This window comes from Pinus tabuliformis, chromosome 4_1 (genome assembly GCF_031772625.1).
Source record: "Pinus tabuliformis cultivar Carrire ecotype Pingquan chromosome 4_1, CPIR1, whole genome shotgun sequence".
NCBI lineage: Eukaryota > Viridiplantae > Streptophyta > Pinopsida > Pinales > Pinaceae > Pinus > Pinus tabuliformis.
The window spans coordinates 905,323,132-905,346,579 of NC_142303.1; positions in this window are offsets into that span (position 1 = coordinate 905,323,132).

Below are 23,448 nucleotides of genomic sequence, written 5' to 3' on the forward strand. Positions count from 1 at the left end.
ATAAATTCATTTTCATGTACATATAACAGACAATTGTCTGATGATAGACTGATGATTCTGAAAGAGCCATCATCCTTTTCGTAGGATGATTATCTGTGCTGCAAAGCTGTACATTTCCATGTCTTTATTTTCTGAATGTATATCACAGCCCGGATGGATGAAACTAGATCTGGGGTCTTCGATCTCGTCCGATCTTCACTCTAAGTACAAGTCGATCCATGTGAGAATTGCTCTGAAGTCGAACATGGAAAGACATCGCTTGATTACCAGTCAATGATGTAAACTGTTAACAAGCGCGAGAGGAATCACCGATAATGATGATGACCCTCAAGGTACTACAGTACAATTCACGTGGTGTGAATAGAGGACTGGGCGTCGAACACCACGCAAAATCTTTCGGTCGAAGGTCATTGATGTATACCTGTCGCCGGAAGTGAGAAACTTGCCATTGAGGCATGCAAGCTTCAAAGTACTGAAGGGGGTGTTCCTAGATCAACTTCTTGGATAATGAGTTGATGTCGACAAGAAGCGATCCGTCAAAGGAGGGCCTTAATGAATCCCACATCAATGACACGGAACGGAGCTAATGATTTTGATGGAGGCGAAAACGATCTGATGATATATGGTTCAGGGTGGTGGTCATGAAAGAGTATAATGTATGGTAGTGGATGGGACACAGGTGACTTCTCTGAATGACTTCTCTTGAACATATGGCGACACTGATGCGATGGATTGGTAGCATTACCCCAAGTATGGATGGTATGGCGAGACCATGGTGATGTGACCGGTGAATGAAACAACCCAACCCGATTGTGGTATGGAGGAAAAGTGTCATGTTCAAGAGCGACTTGCTACCATCAAAGTTTTCTTGAGTTTCTCCCAATTTTTCCCCAGACATTGCTCACAAGTACCTCTTTATTTTGGTCAAGCTTGAGGAGGATAACATATGCTTGTTCTATAACTTGCCCTTCGGGCAAGCCCATCGCTATGTTTTAACGAGCCTAGTGATAGGGAAACTCGTTCTCGTCCAAAGACAAGTTTGTCGCTATTTAATGCATTTAACGAGTCTAACGACAAGGATAACTCGGTCCTTTTCATTTTTAGAGAGTCTAAAAAGGTACATAAAGTTAACTCCAAAAGTCCTTTTTTGTCATCTAATCCCTTAAGTCCGAAAAAGTATAAAACAATACAGAAGGGATGAATTTTCGATAGTTTTAATGAGCCGAATAAAACAAGCGCTCGATCTTTTTGTGCAATAATCCCTCAGGTCCAAAAAGATTAAAATCTAGAGGAGGGATAGCTCTTCCGGTCACTTTAACGAGCTGGAAGGCCAAAACTCGGCAATCTTTTCATATTTTACGAGTAAGATGAAAAGAGCTTAAAGAAGACTCGTCTTTTGAGGAACGAGTGAAAAAAGGGGTAGCAGCTGATTCCAGGGAAGGATTGGAATTTCCAAATCACGGCAGTGTCACAAGGATGGCTAGGGAAATCACTCTTCGCAGCTGTTCCTCAAAATGGGTAAACAATCATATGGAGGTGAATGATCGGCCAATGGAAAAGTGGAGGTGGTGGGCAAACACGACCAAGGATTTAATGGCTGATGTCGCTACATTCACGGTGGTTATTTACCGGAATAGTTCATTTTTTAACGAGCTTAAACGCGGGTGGAAACATTTTCTCGATCTTATGTTTATTTTTTAACGAGCATGAACTATGTGCTAAAACTGCTCGGATCTTGCGTTTATTTTTTAACGAGCATGAACTGTGTGCTAAAACTACTCGATTAATCCAGTCATATGATAAGAATGTCTCATGTAAGATTCCATTTTTTAAGGAGCTTGCGCCTCACAAAGCTATGCTCCTGGAATCCTTTCTTTATGCAAGCTCGGAAACGACTAATCCTACGAGTTTAAAGGGTTAGAGGTCCTAAAAATTTAGAAAATAAATAGCCGCCCCTCACTTGCACTCCAAAAGGTTTGCATGCCCCCAGGTATAAAATATGATTTCAAGGTTACCCTTACTTTTTCCGCAAAAACATTTGTTTAAGCAGGAAAGGCCTACCTCTTTCAGGCTACCCAAAGATTATTTCATTAATCTTTCAAACAAAACACTTCTTCAGCGGTGTCTACCGAGATAGAAAAAGGTGAATGACCTTAGTGCCAAACACGTAGCTTTGACAAGAGAATCTTATTCTAGAATAACCCCTCTTCCTAGACGGACGGGGTACAGACTAGTCATATTCTCCCGCGGAAACCTACCCTATACCCAAGGTTTTCCTACCGAAGCAGACCAGGACGCATGCCCCCTGGGTTCCAGTCATATCCTCTCGGATTACTCGCGCTCATCAGGAGGATGGACCGTGGGTTGAGACATTTCTTGAGTGAAGAGACCATTTAGGGATGGTATATGACTATTTGCGATGCGTGATCCGGGGAATGAAAGTTGGTCCACGAGCTTGACCATTCTTCCTCCACGCGGAAAACACATTACTCTAAAGAGTGAGGAGACGATGGTTCCCATGCAATATATATAGTCTCGTTCGAGGAGTAGGTTATAATCCAAGGGTCCTTGAACGACCATCACGTTCATTTGAACGATCTTCCCTTTCAATGTGATTGGCACATTGGGAAGAATCCCTAAAGGTCGACTAGTTCCTTTATCGAAGCCTGTCAGATTTCTCATTTCAGGCAAAAGCGTTGGCGAACCAAGCGCTTTCCAAGCAATAGAGGAAAGGATAGTCACAGATGCCCCCTCATCAAAGATGGTGCCAGCCATTACCATTCTGTATATTTGAACGATAATTCTGAATGGTATGCTTGCTGGCAGCCGGGGTCTGCTTAGTTGGTTCCAGTCGAAGGATACAACTAGGTTGCTTGGTGGTGGGACCGAATAGATGGCCAGGTATGACTCTGACGAATTTCCTTCCTGCGATAAAGGAATGGGCAAATTGCCCCCTTGTTTGTCGGAGTCTGTGTTGATGAAAAGAATTTGGACGGTGTCGTCTTTATTCTCCTCTGTGATGGTATCATTCGAAGATAGAGCCTCTGAAGGCAAAACCGGGTCAACTGCCCCCTCGACCTTTTGACTTTCGTCAGGTATGGATTCAGACGGTTCATCCTCAATGATAGGTGCTTCAGCTGACCACCTGGGCGGGCCAACCGGGTTCTCAACTGGTGAAGGACTTGGCAGGAGTTTTTGATATCCAGGAGGAAGTCGTGCTGGTAAAACTGGGTGATCTTCCAAAACTCTTTTAGCCTCGTCTAAGAAGGGACAACGGTGGATGGCATGGTCGCCTTCACACAGTTTGCAGGGAAGTCTAGCTTTCCCTCTCTGTCCTGTGGCTTCACTTTCACTAGTTGACGGTGTGCTGTCAACATGGCTACGTTGACGCCACCGAATTGTGCAAGCGGGGAGACCAGTCCCTTAGTATCCGAGGGATGCAAGGACAATCTCTGTGAAAGTGGTCTCCCTTGCATATGACACATGGCGATTTAGGCCTGGTCGGTGCAGTGTGTGGATTTTCATTAGACGCCATTCGCTTGCCTCCAGTCACTTTTGGCTCCTTCTTCTTCTCCTTCTTCTCCTTAGGAGCTTGGCTTTTGGCTTGGCCAGCTCCATCATGCGAAGAGGAAGGAGGAGAGGAAGAATTATAGGAAGTGGAAGGTTGGTGGGCAGCTCTGGACTGGTCTAACTGTTGAATCGATTGTTCAGGAGTAGTGGTGTTTTGAACAACATTAGTTGAGAAGAGCCAGACAGGCAAGCCGGTTGTCAGTCCTCGAAGCTACAATGTGGCCATATGGGGCGCTCCAACATCTCCCCAAGAGGAGAAAGGACTAGGACTTCCACCAAGGGGAATTCCTTGGTTGGAGGGCTCCATTTTCTCAACTGAAAGATCAACGCGGGAATAAGGGTGATTGATTATTCCGTTAAAATAAATTTTAATGACGCTTTAGACACAACTTGCTTTTTCAATTTTAAAGAGTCCAGAAAAAGCTAAAGATGACTCTAGTCTCCTTCGATGTTTTAACGAGCCCGAAGTGACAAATGCTCGGATGGACTTTTTCCGTTATAGAGTCTGAAAAAGGCCAAAAGGAACTGCTCTGGAGATCTAGGTAGAGGGTGTGCCAAACTTTTCACAAAACCGCAGAATACTTTTTAAGGTACGGGCGGTCAATCTTCCTGAATGCTGTGTTCAGTGCATTGCGATCAGTAGGGCGGCCGACACGGCTTCCTAAGGATAAAGGTTTTATGCCTATATGGGTCTCCCAATATATACTCGACGGTACGTGGGAGCACAATCCGTACTGGCGCTATCGTCCCTCAGGAGGAATCACCCACCATCAGCGAGATCGACAGTCACCAGGCTTTACGACGCCGGAACATGTCTCTAGCCTAGACCTCTATGTTGTGCGTTATGTTACAAAGCGTTATTAAGTTCATTCAGTTTATTTTATGTTGATCTTTCTTAGAATTTTGCCTTTTGAGGTTCACCACGAGATGTATAGACAACTTCCTAAATGCAATCTAAAGATGATAAGAAAATTTTATCTCTTTTTCAACAATGAAAATCCTAGCTACAAAGGGAAAAGAAAGACACCATCTTTTCTCAGAGAGCAATCAGCACACTCTAAATGCACTTTTCCTAAATCAAGCATGCAAACTATCAAGATGCAAATGCACAATGCAAGTGTTTGTTTTCCGCTTTCTTAATATTGATGCCTAAAAAGAAAGCTTTTTTCACAACTTTGAATTTGCTTTTAAATGACAAATACAAACAAGTTTACTTTTTCGAAATCAGAAAGGGTAGAAGAGATTACAACACTTAACGATTTTCGAAATGAATATTTGTTTTGACACTCAAAAGAGACAAACTCAAACCAAAAGCAAAAATGAATGTATAACCAACTGTAAACAGCCAATGAACTCTCTCCGAAGATCACAATCAATAGATTTGAATCAAGGGCTACAGGATGACTATTTCACTCTTGCAAAGGGAAACTGTAAATGATGCCACAAACACATAAAAACACTCACAGTCTTTTGTACAAAAGGAGGCAGAATTTAAGTAGAGAAAAGGGGCTATCAGACAGGTACCTATGCTGGTTACAGGCTGCAAAAATCAGAGATCAAAACAAGGCAAAACAGAGCAGAGAACCCCAGCTGCACAAGGCCCAACTGGATCAGCGCACCTGTATAACAGGGAAACTGAATTTCAACGCAGGTAGCCTTCACGGGAACTGCGTTGAAATGCAGAGTCTCTTCACAGAGCCTGCGCTGAAGGAGAAACGAGAGTTCCTCACTAGGTTCTGGGTCACGGTTTGCTATTTAATCTACAGTTTCAGGCCAAATCAAAGCAACAAGCAAGGTACAATCAAAGGGATGCTTTGAAGGAGGGCTAAGATCTATCACAAAGGATCATCAAATCATTTGTGAGTCCATTGTTCAGATCATAGACAAATCCAGTGATTGGATCAAAGCAGCAGCTGTATACTTTGCATTTGAGAATAGCAGATGCAGTTCGATTGTTGCCGTTGAGTCTATGAAACAAACAATGATAGAAGCACAAATAAAATGAATAAACAGATCTCCCCATCAGAGTCGCCAATTTGTTGTGGGGAAAAATGCCTATGCAGGACGATCCTATCCACCTAAGGTGTGACAGTGCCTTAGCAACAAACAGAGACAGCTATTCTAGTATTCTTCCTTTATGAAATAAGAATGAAGAGAGATGGATGGACTAACCGGTGTCTTCCGTTTGTCCCTCGATCCGGCTTCTCTTCTCTTTGAGAGCTCCCAGCTACTTGCCTTCTCGCTTGCCCAGCTTCAACAGGTTCCTGCAAGATCACAAGAAGGGAACACTACACAAAGACATAGATTCATATTCATAACTAGTTCAGGATTAGAAATAAACTAAACATACTAATGCAATCATACATCAAAGACACATCAGTATATAGGAGAAACCAAGATAGCTTTATTGATGAAATAACAAGGTTCAGGAGGAGATACAACCAAGAGAGTTCCAATCCAGCATCTCCTTCCCAGCAAATGAAATTCCTATCTTCACCTCCCTTCAAAGCATTAAGCACCCAATGATTCCAATCTCAAACCAACAGCAATTATTTGCAATAACAAAATTCCAGCCTCTAGATCTCATGGAGAAGAGATCCATATATAGATGTTTGGAGTGAGGATGAGTCAGCTTGTGATCTAACTAGTGTCCTCTCTCTCTGTCAGTTCTTACTTCCACTTGGAGACTAAGAGCCTCTTACTCATCACTTAGTCGAACTCAGCAAGGCAAGTGTCATGGAGGAAGATTCTGGAAGCTTCCACAGTCTTGACACCTCTCACAAGAGACCCTGACATTTGTCATTTCCCACTCAGTGCACCCTGGTAGTGCTTCTACCTGCGTTGCAATGCAACTAGCCAGTGTAACCTCTGCATTTCAACAGAGGCAGCTAGTGGAGCTTCTGAATTGATCCTGAATTGACTTGTTTTTGAGCAGTTTCTGGTGGAGAACTTCTGTGAATTGCTGTGGTTTGTTAGCCTTGTTCCTCTAGGGGTAGGAACAACATGTTTAGGGACTTTGGATCCCTTGGATTATGGACATTTCATGCTTATAGCTGTAAGGCACAAAAATGTCTATAACAGATATGCAGGGATTAACACTGTCGCTATCACTGACTAGAGCAACTGAGCTTTGTTCCAGTCGCACTGGTCCTCTTTTGGATTTTTTTTTAAATAAAGAGCCAAAGACTCCAGCTCTAGAAGCTTCGTAATGGAAGTCTGGTAAATGGTTTGGCCAGATGGGGTCGAGGATCTCAGTTTAGGATCCTTTCCCCTATAATGATGGAACTACCTCAAGAGTTAAGACCTTCTCCCATGAGAAGAGGATCCATCTCCCATCCATTCATCCTATATAAACCTCCCTTTTTCCCAAGCACAAGCTAGTGTTAGTGTTGAAGTGTTAATGTTGGTGTGCTATTGCTAGATAAGTTTGGACTAAATAGAAAGCTATTCATAGTTGTATCTCTCTAGTTGTGTGAGGGAGAAGTGTGAATTTGGTTTGGAGTGAAGCCTAAAGGGAAGAACCTTAAAACTATTGTTGTTGATGCCATCATGGAATGCTAGCAGAAGTGTGTGGGAACCTGGTTTTGTTAGAGGAGAATGGCAATGTCAAGACAATGGTTGTAATCTCTTCTTGATTCAATATATATGCAACTATCAATTGATTTCCTACATGATTTGTCATCTTACATATTCATGGCTTAATGTTTCTTCACTTGTTAAGTAGGTTGAATTACAATTTGTCTATTATCACGGTTGTTGTTGGTTGTTGTTTACTTGTTTCAGGTGTTTGAAGAAGGAAGCAAGAGATAGATGGAGCGAGCAAGTAAGGACATCATCAAACAGGATAAGCGTACTAAGAGTTATTCCCTCTTAATTGGTTCTAACCTAAGGAAATATTCCATAGATTGTACCAGTTGTGGCTAGAGCCATTATCAGGCTAGAGGAATTTGTTTGTGTCCGCACTTATAATTTTACTTCACCACAATGCATCTTCTGGGAAGATCTATTATTGAGTGGTCAAATATACAGTGGATACCACATAAACTTGAATGAATTTTAATGCAATTGAAGGTCAAGGATATTTCTAAGATTGGATGGATCTAAAAACTAGATGAAGAATTTCAAAGGAAAATGGTATTTCAACCTACATGAAGTTTAACCCCATTCCCTAGACAAATGAATATGTGACACATGGAAGGTTCCTAATGGGCATATATGTGGTGAATGGTAATTGGCTAAAAGAGATGACATGGTGGTGATGATAGTAATGACATGGCATAATGATGATAGTGACACGTGGTAGTTGATTATAGAAAATGACATGGCATCATGTATGACGTAGAAAATACATGGCATGATAGTCATTAGATGATGTCATTTAGATGAAATGGCACCAGTAGGGACTGCCATGTGGCATGGAAAAATGGCACATTTTGATTGGTGAAAAGGTTGAAAATGGATGACATGTGGCACCCATCATGGGATGCCATTGGCATGATGATGTCATGTTGATGACCATGGAACCCCAGGGACTATGTCACATGGCATGTTCATGTGAAAAAAGGACTTAGTGCTTGTGTATTTGGGTCACGATAAGGTAATATGGATGTGGGTGTATGGTTTTAAAATCCGGATGTGAAAGGGTAAACATTAGCCCATGGTTGGCTTGCTTAAGCATCATGACCACCCGACTGTGTATATATACCCATTTCTTTGGGCTTCAAGTTATAGTGAACTCTCGTGGAGAATGAGAAGTACACAAGCTCTATGGTTGATAATGATTGTATTTTTTAGTTCAAAGAGGCTGCATTTATTCAATTTTGTCAAAGTTTTTCTTAGTTTTCAAATATCACATGGTCGAGTGTATGTGTATAAAACTAAGGGTTCCACATACTGAGGAGGATGAGTCTTGCCAATGGCAACCTAACAACTTGCTTGGTGGTTGAGCTTGGTTTGTTTTATTTTTATGGCATGGCTTAAACGTGATTCATGGTATACAACGGAAGTCCATGAATTGACTATATCATGCAGAGGCAGAGTCCATTATCTAACTAAAAACAATGGAGGTTGACATACTTGGATCTGGTTACAATGGTAGTGTCAGAGTCCTAATATCATTTACGATTTGACTACAAATATTGGTTACCAAAGTTTGTAGGGGGGTTGTTGACATAGTTTATATATACAAGATAGGGTTAAAATTACCAAGTGTTGCGGAGGACAATATTTTGGAATATTAAATTGTCACTTGATTGCATACATGCACAACGGACTTATGTGGAAATACAATTGACTGTAAACATTAGATTTGGGGCAACAAGGATTGACACATAATATCGGATGAGGAATAACCACCAGATTGGTCCTCATCCTTGGCCCTTTTGGAGTCAACTTCATTATACCAAAAGGGGTGCGATAACATAGCATTATGAGTATCGTCAGATAGTGTAGTTGGTATTGGATCTATAATTGGTATCCAAGGTATTAGGTTCAGACATGGCCACCCATAAGGTCATAATTTTATTTAATTTTTTCCTCCATTTTTTTCATCAAACAATGAATATGTTGGAGGAGAAAAATTTGTAGAACCATTGTCGAAAAGGGGGTATATTATAAAACGTGCCCTAAAAGGGTCATTTTGTCATATACCTTATTTAATTTTTTATTTTATATGGTTTTTGGGGATTTATGAGCTCATTTCAAAGCTAAATTTTATTATGAAAGAAGCATGATGATAAATATTCAGTGGTGAGCATTTCTAAAGGCATGAAAATCCTTAATGATATATTTTTCATGTCTAGGATCAATCGAATGTGTTTTGGGGTCTTATGAGAAGGTTGTAGTTTTTACTGTGTATATGGACAGAACAAGCTCCAAGAAGGGTAATATGTGCCCATATTAATGAACAAGTTGAAACAAGGTTTGCACAAGATATGATAGGTTGATGAAAATAATATGACAATAGTAGAATGATCACTTTTGAAGACCTAAATTAAAGAGAAGGTGTATCCAGTTTGAAATATTGTGCAAAATGGTCCACACAAAGTTGAAAAATGAGGTGGGTGCCTCCACTGAGATTGGTGCCTCAATTATATTGAATCCTACAAAAACTAAAAACTAGATCAATTCTAAGGTTGGTGCCTCAATTAGGCTGTATCCTATTGCAAGTGCTTTCTTGCACATTTTCAAGGTTGGTGCCTCAATCATATTGTAGCCTATCACAAGTAGTTACTTTCACATATTGGGGGTGGGTGCCTACAGCAGGTCAGTGCCTAGAAATCAATGTAATGAAATGAAGAAGAAGAATAAAATAATTATTTTTTTTCTCTTACAAGGGTTTCCATGTAAATATTGTGTCCTCTTGTGTTGATGTGATGATGGTTTCTTGATGAATGATTTTAATTTACTAGTATTTAGCAAATGGTTATGGTACATAGTTACATATTTACTAATTAATTAGATGTTTTAAAATGACAAATTTGCCATTACATTGATTCACCCCCCCCCCCCCCCCCCCCCCTTCTCATTGTGATCTTTGGTCTAACAAGTGGTATAAGGTTCCCTGAAGAACAATTAATTGTTGGAAGGTAGATCATGGCCAATAAAGGGAAGAATAAGAAGAAGTTGTCTCAGAAAAGGAAAGGTTGGAATCATGTGAGAAATACATCAGATCCCAAAGAGGGTACCCTCTTCATGATCATGGATGTTAAAAACAATCAAAAAGAGGAGCCAAGTATTGCATATTGCTTAAAGTTTTGTATTGAAGGTTATTATACCTCTATGTGTCCATATCCTATTATAAATAATGAAGAATATGTCCCCCATAAAATTTAGGTTAGTTACATGAAAGAAAAAGTCGAAAAAAAAACTTAAGTGGAGCTTAAATTCGAAAAATGTAAGAAAATTTGAAGTTGCCTTGAGGGATCAGTTAGAAAATTGTGAAGAAGAACATATGGTGTTGAGAATGGTAATGTCGCAATATTATGTTTATGATCATTTTTCCTTGGATCTAGAAGAAATATTAAGGAGTCTCAGAATTCTAAATAAAGAACATGAGAAGTTGTTAAGGAAATAGGAAAACCAAGATCACGAAAAATACATCATGGAGGCCCATCTAAAAGAATCAATAAGGATGGAAGAAATGTGGCAAATTAATCTAAAAGAAAAAGAATATCATTGTAAATCTCTAAAAGTTGAGAATATCTCCTTAAGAGATAATATAGAAAAGCACAATAATTAGGTGGTGAATGAAACAAAAGGGATATATCACTAATATCAATCAAGGTCACAAAGGGCTATCCTCCAACCTATGATAAGAGGAAGATGGATATTTGCAGATGGAAGCATCTTGATAGGGGAAGATTTTATTGATCAAGTTCGCAGGAAGCATGGTTTCATGGGAGACTCTATGAGGTCCATAGGAAGGTGCAAGAATAGTTGAAGGGCATCGATATGTAATTTAAAATGTATAATGGGAGCATGGTATCATGGAGAGACTCTATCAGGTCCATAAGAAGGTTTAGGACTAGTTGAAGGGCATCAAAAGGTAATTATAGTGTACAACAGAAGCATGATCCAAGGGGGATGTTGAGAAATCCTTATGGCATCTTATTAGGGTTTATTTAATTTCATTTCTATTTAACATGGAAAATTCTTTTGATTTCTTATTACTTCATTTTTGTTATTAATTTCTTATCATCAAGACAATTGCAAAAATAATGAATATCACAAAGACAAAAAGAATAACACTAGAGATAGGCTCCAAGCTAGGGAAAACCCCTCTCCTAATGGGAATCCCAAACTTTTCTACACTTCTTCAAGAATCAAATCAAGTGAGACAACCAAGACCTATATACCAATAATATGTCCCCCTCTATCTAATTCAATTTTTCAAATTTCCTTCCTTTATCAAGATAAATATGCTCAAGTCGAAAAATTGTTATACCATCAAATTCAAACCAAGTCAATGGAAAATTTTCTCCAATTAGGATCTTGGCATTTCTTTAATCTTTAAAATTTCTATTCTCTTGGCCCTACTATCCAATATTGGACTTTCTCACATGTGTGATAGACAAATACAAATTTTGGTCCTTCTAGGCTTGACAAGAGGCTCATTTCCTCTTCGCATTCATTCTTCTTCCTTGGTAATAGATTCAAATATTCTTCTAATTATTTTGCACTTTCTTCCTTCAATTTAATTTCATATCGAAGTACTTCTTACTTTCCATCATAATAGGTTGAAAACATCTCTTATTTATAGTCTTCAAAGTGGTCTAATCCCTTCAATGAGGATGACTTATAGAGAGGGCATGCCAACTTAGTGGAGGAGGCACAAATGACCAAATTACATGAAATAAATTTTATTTCTTTGACATAATAATCCCAAGAAGGATCTAATACAATATGAAATGAAAATGACTCTTGACATAAACCCTAGAAGACTCAATAGGTGCTTTGACCTAGAAACATAATAAATAAGGCATGAAACCCACGCTTATATATAATTTTCTTTTAAAATAATTTTTCTTTTACTTTTATTTTTAAAAATACATAAGAATTACAATCAATTATGAAGATCGATACTAGTTACATTTCTCAACACTCCCTATTAACTAGGGAGGTATTCATAATTTTTCAACCAGTACAAGGTTGATATCAATTTGAAGTGTTCTAAGAAGAGTAAAACAACTTATGCAATGATAGATACCATCAAGGCCAAAAACTGCCAATGTATCAACTCAACACATCAAATATCCAAGTGTCAAGACACCATTACAAGGATCCAAGTGCCATCATGAAGACACCAATTCAAGGATCCAAGTGTCATATCCAATGCACTAATACAAGGATATAAGTTACTAACAGGGACTAAGGTTTCATCAAGGAAACTTGCCACTATAGGTACGATCATGCTACATACTCGGTATCAATCCAATAGCATAAAGCTACCGCCTAAGTTTTCATGCCAAGACACCAACCCTCACAATGATTTTGGTATCATCAAGGTCAAATCACTAAAACAAAGGTCCATCATGAATAAAATACCCTCCCACACCTAGATCTAGGCATCATCAAGGCCAAACCATAACATGAGATCTCAATACCAAATAGATCAGTATTTCCTCCCAAGTACCATAATACATACACAAAACCTAAGGTACTTATCTCTACCTCTTAACCAAATCAATCCAAGCATGTTTATCAAATATTGAAAATTTTCAGGGAAAGATAAACACAACAACTACTTGTTCATTCATCAGTACATACTATAGCCTCATGACCCCAATTACTTATAATATATTGATTATTCTTATCAATATGCTAACATAAAATATAGGGTCCACAACCATTCTAATGTTGCTTAGATCATCACAATATCCAAACAAATCTCGACAAAAGATTCCTTCCCCAACTTCTCTAGCGTAACCAAACTCAGCTTCAACACTTATCAAAACAACTTAATCTTATTAAAAACACATCAACACCAACCCCCAATAGTTCCTTAGATATTCTCTGATCTCATTCATATGGCTAACACATCATGTCTTCCTTCTCAAAAATGGAGGATATATATGTTCCTTCATCAAACATCAACATAAAATTCAATGTTATTAGGGTTCTCACAGCTCCCTATTTCCATCATGCTCATCAAATTCATCATCAAGTATCATCATAAAGTCATCATCATGTATTCTTACATTTTAAAAAGTATAACCAGGCAAAAATATATGTGTACAAGAGCATGAATATTAACTTTACCACAAAGAGAACATACAGGGTTATCAAAACCTTTGAATAAGAAATCAAACTTTAGATATTCAAAACCTAAACCTAGTTAACAATAAACTAGGGATACACATTCATGGCCTAGACTCTTACAACAACCTTTGCTAGGGTTTTATCACAAACCTTGGATATCATCATCAAAACATTAATAATAAACCTTATATATCGAACAAATAAAACATGTTAGGGTTTCAACCATGGGAAGAATTTACACCCAGGGTTTCATTGTTCATGCCCTAGGATTTTTTATCAACTTCTATAAGCATTTTTTCATAAACCCTATATATTATCACCAAACCCTAAAAGGGTATGGTTTCATCATATGCCCTAGATATTGTTAAAAAACCTTAAAAAGGATAGTGTTTTACCAAAGTGAAGTAATATCAAAAGATGTATTCCAAGGTTTGTTTTAATCTAAATCTCAAACACCCTAACAATATAAGAATATTTATGATTCTATAGCAAAATGAGAGTCACAAAGAAAAAATTTTAATACAAAATGATCTTACCTTATTTTATGATGGATACCTATTAGAAATATAATAATATTAAACATACCTTCAGTTTCTTATTTTACAAGACTTGAAGGGTTTTTGCTTGAAGGGTTCCCTCTCACTATGACAACCTTCTTTAATGAAGCATCAACATCCTCATGGTACATCTTCATATGATTATAACTTTTATCAAAGTATCCATGGATTCATTTTGATTATCAAGTTAAATTTTCTTCATTCACCATGTGCTTTAGCACTTCCTTATGTACCTACAACATTTACTGACAAGTACCACCAAAAGCATACAAGTACAAGAGTTTGTTTATGATTTTAACAATTTATAGATTTCATGGAATATTTTAGATAGGTAAAATTCCTAGGGGTTCGAGACCCAATCCCAAAGATTCTTGAAGTTACCTTTCAAAATATCAACCTTAGGGTTTTAATTATCCTTAATAAGGTTTTCCCTTTATCCATAGGCTACCTACAAAACCAAAATTTAGGGTTCATATGAGGTAACGAAACAGAATAGGGTCAGGGATTCTATATGATTAGCGTTTTCATGTACTATCTATGGTTTACAATCCCTAGATATTAACAATATTTAACATAATGAGAACATACAAATCCTTGAATCATATAGACAACTAAACCCTCAAACGTTTCTTGCTAGACCTTTAACAAATAAAAATTATATACATACCTCAAGATTACATATCTTTTTCTTTGATGTTCCATCAAGATTATTACTTTCCTTGCAAATTGAAAACATATTGTTAGATGATGGAAACGTAAAGAGAAATATCAATACTTTCTTTAGTTTGATACGGATTTGACAGTATAAAATACTATTGGCTTGCTTCAAGATGGTCCCAAGATGTTATACGCTTTCTCTTCCAAGATGAAAATATGCCACTTCTCTTGAATTTTGCTATATGAGTTCAAAATATACCTTTTATTACTGCTTTCTTACTTCAAAAAGTTCCTCGAAAAGTTTCCTAGTGTTTATTTTTAATTTTGTGTTCTTTGATAATGGATTTGTCATCAATTATAGATTTGTTTGATATTGGAACTTCTAAAGTTTATATAGTGACTACAATTATTGAGTTAGGGAATTTTTACGGGAACTGTAAAAGGCCTTGAAACTAGGCCTATGATGAATTTATTTACTGTGAGTTATATTATGTTTTAAGATAGCTACTTTCCTTCCTTCAAGGAAATATTCTATACCACTAATAGGTCTCAGTCTTTCTTTCAGAAATTTTACATAACCCTTGGCCTCGAACAATCCTCCTTAATATGCTTCTCTGACTTCTATTAAATAGGAGATAGCATGTTTTTCAGATTTTCTCAATACGTTGGAATCCTCAGTCCTTGCAACCATATTTCTTTATTGATTTTGCCCTAGACTAAACCCTCAAACAATTCATGGATCCTCTAAAGTTTTCAGTCTTGTTCATAGAGATATATCTCAGAATTGAATGCCAAGACTTGCCTATTTACTTCATATCCAGTCTTCTTCTTAATCAATTTGGTTTTTCTAGAATTGAAAACCATTCATAACAATAATGATCTTCCATCTACCTATGTTATTGTCCTTAGCTCTAATACCATGTTGAGAAATCCTTAGGGCAAATTATTAGGGTTTCTTTAATTTTATTTCTCTTTACCATGAAAATTTCTTGTGATTTATTATTACGTTTTTTTTGTTATTAAGTTTTTATCATCAAGACAATTGCCAAAATAATGAAGATCTCAAATACAATAAGAAGAACACCAGATATAGGCTCTAAGCCAGGGAAAAACCCTTCTCCTAGGGGAAAACCCAAAATTTCCTACTCTTTTTCAAGAACCAAATCAAATGAGACAACCAAGACCTCTATACCAATAGTAGGTCCTCCTCCATCCAAGTCATCCTTTCAACTATCCTTCCTTTATCAAGATAAAGATACCCAAGTCAAAAAATTGTTATACCATCAAAGTCAAACCACGTCAATGCAAATTTTTCTCCAATTAGGATCTCGACCTTCCTTTTACCTCTACAAATTTTGTTCCCCCAACCTTGTTGTTATATCTTGTACTTTCTCACATGTGTTATAGATAGAGATGTATTTTCTTCCTTCTAGGATTCATAAGAGGCTCATTCCTTCTTCACATTCATTTTTCTTCTTCGAAAATAGATTTAGATATTCTTCTAAGTATTTCGCACTTTCTTCCTTCAATTGAATTATAAATCAAGGTAATTCTTACTTTCCATCACAATAGGGCAAATACATCTCTTATTTGTAGTCTTAAAGGTGGTCGAATACCTTCAATGATGTTGACTTGTAGAGAGGGCAAGCTGGCTTAGTGGATTAGGCATAAATGACCAAATCACATTAAATAAATTTTCTTTCTTTGACACAATAAGCCCAAGAAGGGTCTAATACAAGATGACAAGGAAAATGACTCATGATACAAACCCTAAAAGAACTCAATGGTTTCTTTGATCTATAAACAAAATAAATAAAGCATCAAACCCATGCTTATAAATAATTTTATTTTACAATAAATTTTCTTTTTATTTTCTTTTGACAAATACATAAGAATTAAAATCATTTATGAAAATTGGTGCTAGTTACATTTCTCAATAGTGGAGACTCTATCAGGTCCAAAGGAAAGTTCAGAAGAAATTGGAATGCAAACATTGACAGGCATGGTAGGCACTTACAAATGTATGGTCTCAAGGAAAGAGTCCATTTACAATGGGATTAGGTCCACACAGTCATGGAAGAATTGTTCAAAAACCATGTCCCTTTGCCATTGATGCCAAAGAGGGAGAGAAAGTAGACATTAACAAGAAAGACATTAGGGGATATAATGCAGACATTAATGAGGAAGGCATTGAAAAATAAAGAAGGAGGAATATTTTTAGTAGATAGGGGAAGTCCCTAGCATTATGTTAGCGGAGTTTGGTGCATATCAAGGATATTTTCCCAATACATGACAAGGAGAGTTTTTCATGTTTCCATCAATGGCGATCAATGTATGGTGGCATTGCCATCAATGAAAAAGGGGGATTTTTTTGCACATAGTCTTATCATTGATGTCAAAGGGGATGCATAATGGACCGATAGTGTTACTCATGAATCAATATGGTAGCTTGGTCTCTTGCATGTCCTCATCAAGTGAAATTAAAGAGGCTTGTAGTTTATTGAGATTTTATCATAGGTTATTACGTCCTAATGAGTCTATGTATAACATGTTTGAATAGTCCTCACTAACACCTTTCCAACAGTATATCACACTCAGAAAAACTCTTCCAAATTAGAACTTATGTCCATTTGAAGATAAACATTACTAAAGGACCTAAACTATGGGGAAAAACCTGCTAACACCAAATTAGTTAATAAATGTGCATCTTCTGGGAAGATTTGTGAAAGTGGTCAAATCTACGATAAATGTCACATAAACTTGCATGAATTTTGACACAGATAAAGGTCAAGTATTTTCTCAAATCAGATAGATTTGACAGTTGGATGAAGAATTTGAAAGGTCGATGGTATTTTAGCATGCCTGAAGTTTAACCTCATTCTATAGACAAACGATGTGACATGCGGTAGATTGCTAATGGGAATACATGTGGAAAATGGCGGTTGGACAGAAGAGATGATGTGGTGGTGATGACATTAATGATGTGGCATAATGATGATAGTAACACATGGCAGTTGATTATAGGAAATGACATGGAAGCATGTATGATGTAGCAAAGACATGGCATGACACGTCATGATATGACATCAACATGGTGATGTAGTGCCACCAGGGATTTCCACATGGCATGGACAAATGACACATTTTGATTGGTGAAAAGGTAGAAAATATGTGAAACATGGCATCCCTCACAGGCTGCCACATGGCATGATGACATCAACCTAATATCAGCATGTCAATGAACATGGACCCCTAGGGACCTGGTCACATGGCATGGTCATATGTGAAAAGGTATTAGTGCTTGTGTCTTTGGGTCTCAATAAGGTCATATGGATGTCGTGTTATGGTTTTAAACCACATATATGAAGGGGTAAACGTTGGCCCATGGTTGGCTTTCTTAATCCCTAGGACCACTTAACTGCGTATATATATACATGTCCATGGGATTCAAAGTATTGTGAACTCCCATGGAGAATGAGAAGCACATAAGCTTTTTGATTGATAATGATTCTAGCTATGAGTTCAAAAGGGCTACATTGATTTAGTTTCGTCAATGTTTTTCTCAATTTTCAAATATGACATGGTCGAGCATGTGTGCATATGACTAAGGGTTCCATGAACTAAGGAGGATGAGTCTCGCTAGTGGAAACCTGACAAGTTTCTTGGTGGTTGAGTGTGGGTAATTTTTTTTTATGACATGGCTTATGAACGATGGATGGTATATTATGGAAGCCCATAAATTGACTATATATTACAAAGGAAAAGTTGATTATCTAACTGAAAATAATAGAGGTCAACATACTTGGATCTAGTTACAATGACAGAGACAATGTTTATATCTTGAGATCCACATATCCTTCTTGTCCTAGATCTAGTTATATATATTGGAGGTAAGGTTTATGCCTTGGTTATGATATATCATAAATTGGCATATTGTTATAATCCTAGATCCAGTTACAATGGAAGTTGTATATTCCTATTCTTGTTTACAATCTAACTACTTATAACAGTGGCCAAATTATATAGTGGAGGTGTTGACAAAGTTTGTACATATGGCGTAGGGTTCCATATTACCAAGTTTTGTGGATGAAAATCTTTAACAATATTTCCTTTCCATTTGATTTCTTACATGCATAGTGGACTGATGTGGAGATATGACAGATTGTAGTGCAACGTGGATAGACATGTAAGATCAAACGAGGACTAACCACGAGATTGGTCCTCATCCTTAGCCCTTTTGGAGTCAAGCAAATTATAAAAGAGGAGTGCGAGAATATAGCATTATATGTATTGTCAGATAGTGCGGTTGGTATTAGAGCTGTAATTGGTATCCAAGATCTTAAGTTCGAACCTGGATGCCCATAAGGCCAGAATTTCTTTTGTTTTTCCCTCGAGATTTTCATTTTGTCAAATACTTAGGAGTCCTGAGGAGAAAAATTTGTAGAACCATCACTAGAAAGGGGGTATTTTGTAGAACGTGCCTTGAAAGGGCCATTCTATCAAATAATTAATTAATTTTTTTTTATTTTATATGTTTTTTGGGGGGTTTTGGGCTCATTTCAAAGCCAATTTTCATTCTGAAAGAAGCATGATGATCAAGATTCAACAGTGAGAATTTTTGAAGGCATGAAAATCCTTAATGATATATTTTTTATGTCCATGGGCTGTGTAATGTGTTTTGGTAGCTTATGAGCAGGTTGAAATTATTGTGTATATGGCCATAATAGGTTTCGAGAAGGGTTTTGTGTGACCAGATTGATGAACATGATGTAACAAGGTTTGAACAAGATATAACAAGTTGGTTAAAATGGTATGATAACAGTAGCATGATCAGTTTTGAAGACCTATTTTAAAGAGTAGGTGGATCTAGTTTGAAATATTGTGGAAAGGGGTCCACACAAATTTGAAGAAGGAGGTGGGTGCCTCCATTGAGGTTGTTTCCTCAATCAAGTTGAAGCCTATAGAAAGTCAAATCTTTCTCATTTCTGAGGTGGGTACATCAATCAAGTTGTATCCTATTGCAAGTGGTTGCTTGCACATTTTCAAGGTTGGTGCCTAAATCAGGTTGTATCCTATCCTAAGTAGTTTCTGGCGCATATTGGGGGTGGGTTCCTCTAGCAGGCCTATGCATGAAAATCTATGTAATGAATAGAAGAAGAAGAAGAAAAATGTTTTTTTTAGTTTCTCCCACAAGGGTTTCCACATAATATCTTGTGTCATTTTGTGTTGATGTAATGATGGCTTCTTGGTTCATGATTTTAATTTATTGTTATGCTACAAATGGTTATGGCACATAGCTATATATATATTTATTAATGAAATATTTTGAAATGACAAATTTTCCATTACACTTATCTACCCCCCCCCCCCCCCCCCCCCCACAACATTTTGTGCGATATTTAGTCTATCAAACTCCAAAAATATCTTGTTATGCAAGTGCATGCATTAGTACTCCACAAATCCTCAGGAAAAAAGGATGTATCAAAAGGAAAAAAGTAATAATGTTGATTAATTAAAGGACTACCCATAATTGTTGAATTTTCTATATGATGTATAGTAGAAACCAATTTTTTTATCTGGTAATTACTACCTAATGATCTTGAACAATTTATCTCACGCCACTGATATCATTAAATAATTATACATAGAAAATATCAACAGTAAATGAAACAAAAATAGTAATATCATAAAGACAACCATGCACAATATTGACAACAATTTTACCTTAGGAAAGCCAACCTTGGGAGAAAACCCAACAATGTTTCTTCTAGGATAAATTGTTCTTCAACAATGTTTACAATTCCAAATTTTGTAGAAATATGTGCCAATATCCAAGTCCAAATACTAGTCAAACCTCGTTATTTTCCAGTAATTTAACACTAGCCAAACTAGCTAAAAACTACAAAAGTCAATGTTGGTCCAACAGTCAAATTTTGTTATACATTCAAGCTTGGTATTTTGGTCAAAGACTTGCTGTAAACTCAGTTTGTAGTCAAAATACTATGGTCAAATCCATATTGTATTCAAATCTAGTCATCATTCAAAGTCGATTAAACTCAAACTTGATCAACTTTCAGTCAATTTGGCCTCTTTCTATCACACGTGTTGTTTCTCTAGAAGAGAGGATATGAGGATGAATTATCAAAATGAAGATGTCACATTATGTATATATACTTTTCAAATCAGGTTGAATTTGACCAATGGACACACCATTTCATTGTGGGGATGACTTTTCCTTTTTGAGCCTACATGATGCCTAAAAAATAAAGATTTTATTTTAATTTTTTGTAATTCTTCTAGGTAGACTTATTATACCTCTCTGCATCTGGGAACCTCCCAATGAAACAAGAAAAAAACACTCCCTCTTAGGAATTGATTTATTCTCCTTGGCTGCAACTAATTTCCCCTTAGCTAAAATGTCTCCTTTGGAAGAAAATTTCATGAGCTTGCTATGTTGATGCATGTGTATAGATAACTCCATCTTGGAGTAGGAAATGTAAGTATCTCTGGCCATTTAACCCTGGCCAAATTAGCATGTACTAGCCAAATTCCCTTATCACTCCTTACATAAATGTCTCAATCTCCTCTAGTCAAATCAACATGACTCAACTGAAGTCTTTTGTGGCTTATTAGGAGAGGATCTTCCCTTAGACCATTCACCCCTAGCCAAATGGCCCAGCCAAGGTCCTTTATGGCTTCTTAGGTGAATTTAATCTATATCCTCTAGTAAAATCAACATGACCCATCCAATTACTTCTGGATTTTAAGGAGAAGATATGTTTAATCCGTAATTTTCCTTGGGCCATTCACCCCTACTCAAATCAAAATGACCTAGCCAAGTCCTTCTTACTTCTCAGGTGAATGTACCCATCTCTCCTAGTCAAATCAACATAACCTAGCCAATTCCTTCTAGCATCTCTGTAGATGGTCTACCCTATCCTAAAAAGTCATCAACACTCCCTGTCAACAAGGGAGACATTCTACATCACACTAAGCTTGTCTCTGAATTATACAATTTTTTCTCTAGACAAAGGCTTGGTGTGAATGTTTGAAATCTTCTCATTTATGGATATGTATTGTAGCTCAATTTCTCCTCTCTATACCGTGTCTTAGAGGAAGTGATATTTGATCTAAATATCCTTCAACCTATCATGTAAAATTGCATTCTTTGAAAGCTTGGCACAACTTTGATTATCACAAAATATCAAGGTCGGCTCAAGCTCCCGATCAAATAGCCCTAGAAGTATCTTTTGAAGCCACACTACTTGCTAACTTATGGAAGTGGCTGAGATATACTATTCCTTTGTTGTGCTAAGTGTGACATAAGTCTTCTTCCTACTAACCCAGAATATCATAACCTATACCAAGTTGAAGTAGCACCTTGTTGTGATCTTTCTATCATTTGCACTCCTTGTCAAATATGAATCTATATATCCCTACAAATTCCCTTCACAACCTTATATATATCTCAAACCATATCCAATTGCACCACATGGGTACCTCAACACATTCTTTGCTTCAATCCCAATGCATCTCCCTTGGCTCAAACATATACTGTCATAGGGTGTTCATTCCAAAGGAAATATTTGGCCTAGTGTTAACTAGGTACATCAAGGATATAATCAACTCCCTGTACATCATGGGATATACCCAATCTAAGTTTGAAGTAGAATCACTCAACTTCTTCATATTGGTCACCATAGGTGTATCCATGGACTTGCAATACATCATATAGGATCTCCTCACAATTTGAACAATCTACTTCCCTTTTCCTAGGAAGATCTCATCTAGTACTTACGCTCCTCCAAAACAAGAAATAGTGCATCAAACTAATATTTTTCATCTCAAACTCAGAGGATAAATCCCCCTTCCACCTAAGGATGAGTCACTTTTCCCTTGTGATGAAAAAATCATCAAAAAATATCACCAAGATCAGAGGATCATGATCCACAACTATGTAGTAAAGGTCCAAATCCGGAAAACTCTTGGTGAAGCCCAAACTCATCAAGTCTCCATCAATCTTGGAGTACCATGCCTTAGGTTCTTGCATGAGTCCATCAAAATCATTCTTCAATCTACAAAAATATGGGACTCCTTCACATGTACCTCAAAGCCCTGAGGTTTTTCTATGTAAAATTCCTCCTTAATCACACCATTGAGGAATGCAGTATTTACATCCATCTTATGTATCTTCCAACCCATAATAAAATCAAGATAAATAATAGTTCTAATAGAAGTGTACCTTGGGACTATGGAAAACATCTCATCATAGTCCACTCCCTCTTTCTAGGATAACCCACTTGCCATAAACCTCTCTTTGTACTTCTCGTTGTAGACTTTATGAATGCATAGTCACAAGGAGTTGTTTCTCCATGATCTTTCCCCTAAATATCACCAAGCAGTATGTGCGTGCAAGTCTACAAAGATAAATGGAAGCAAATCAACTAGATTCCTAAACATCCATAGCATCCATTAATGAGATCTCAAGTAAATGGTTCCAAGAGATGCACTTAATCCCTCACAATTTGGTGTAGGGTGTTGAGTTTGATGCCAAAGAACCAGCTTCAACTTGAATAACTTGCTCCTAGCTATCACGATCTGATAGATCTACACACATACACCAATAAACAAATCAAACTTACCTTCCGTAAAGAGAATAATATCATAAACAAAGCATACATGAACACATAATGAAAATAATATGTAAGGGAAAGGAATCATTAACTTTCATTAATCATCAATGAAAAATACATAAACTCATATACCTTCTACGCATGAGATGACCTCCCCTCTAGCTCAACATCCTAGTATCCTTGACCTTCCTTTTATAACTATAATAGTGACAATAATCTCGAGCTAAAGCTCTATAATTCTAGAACTAGCCTGACCCCTTACGTGAGATGAG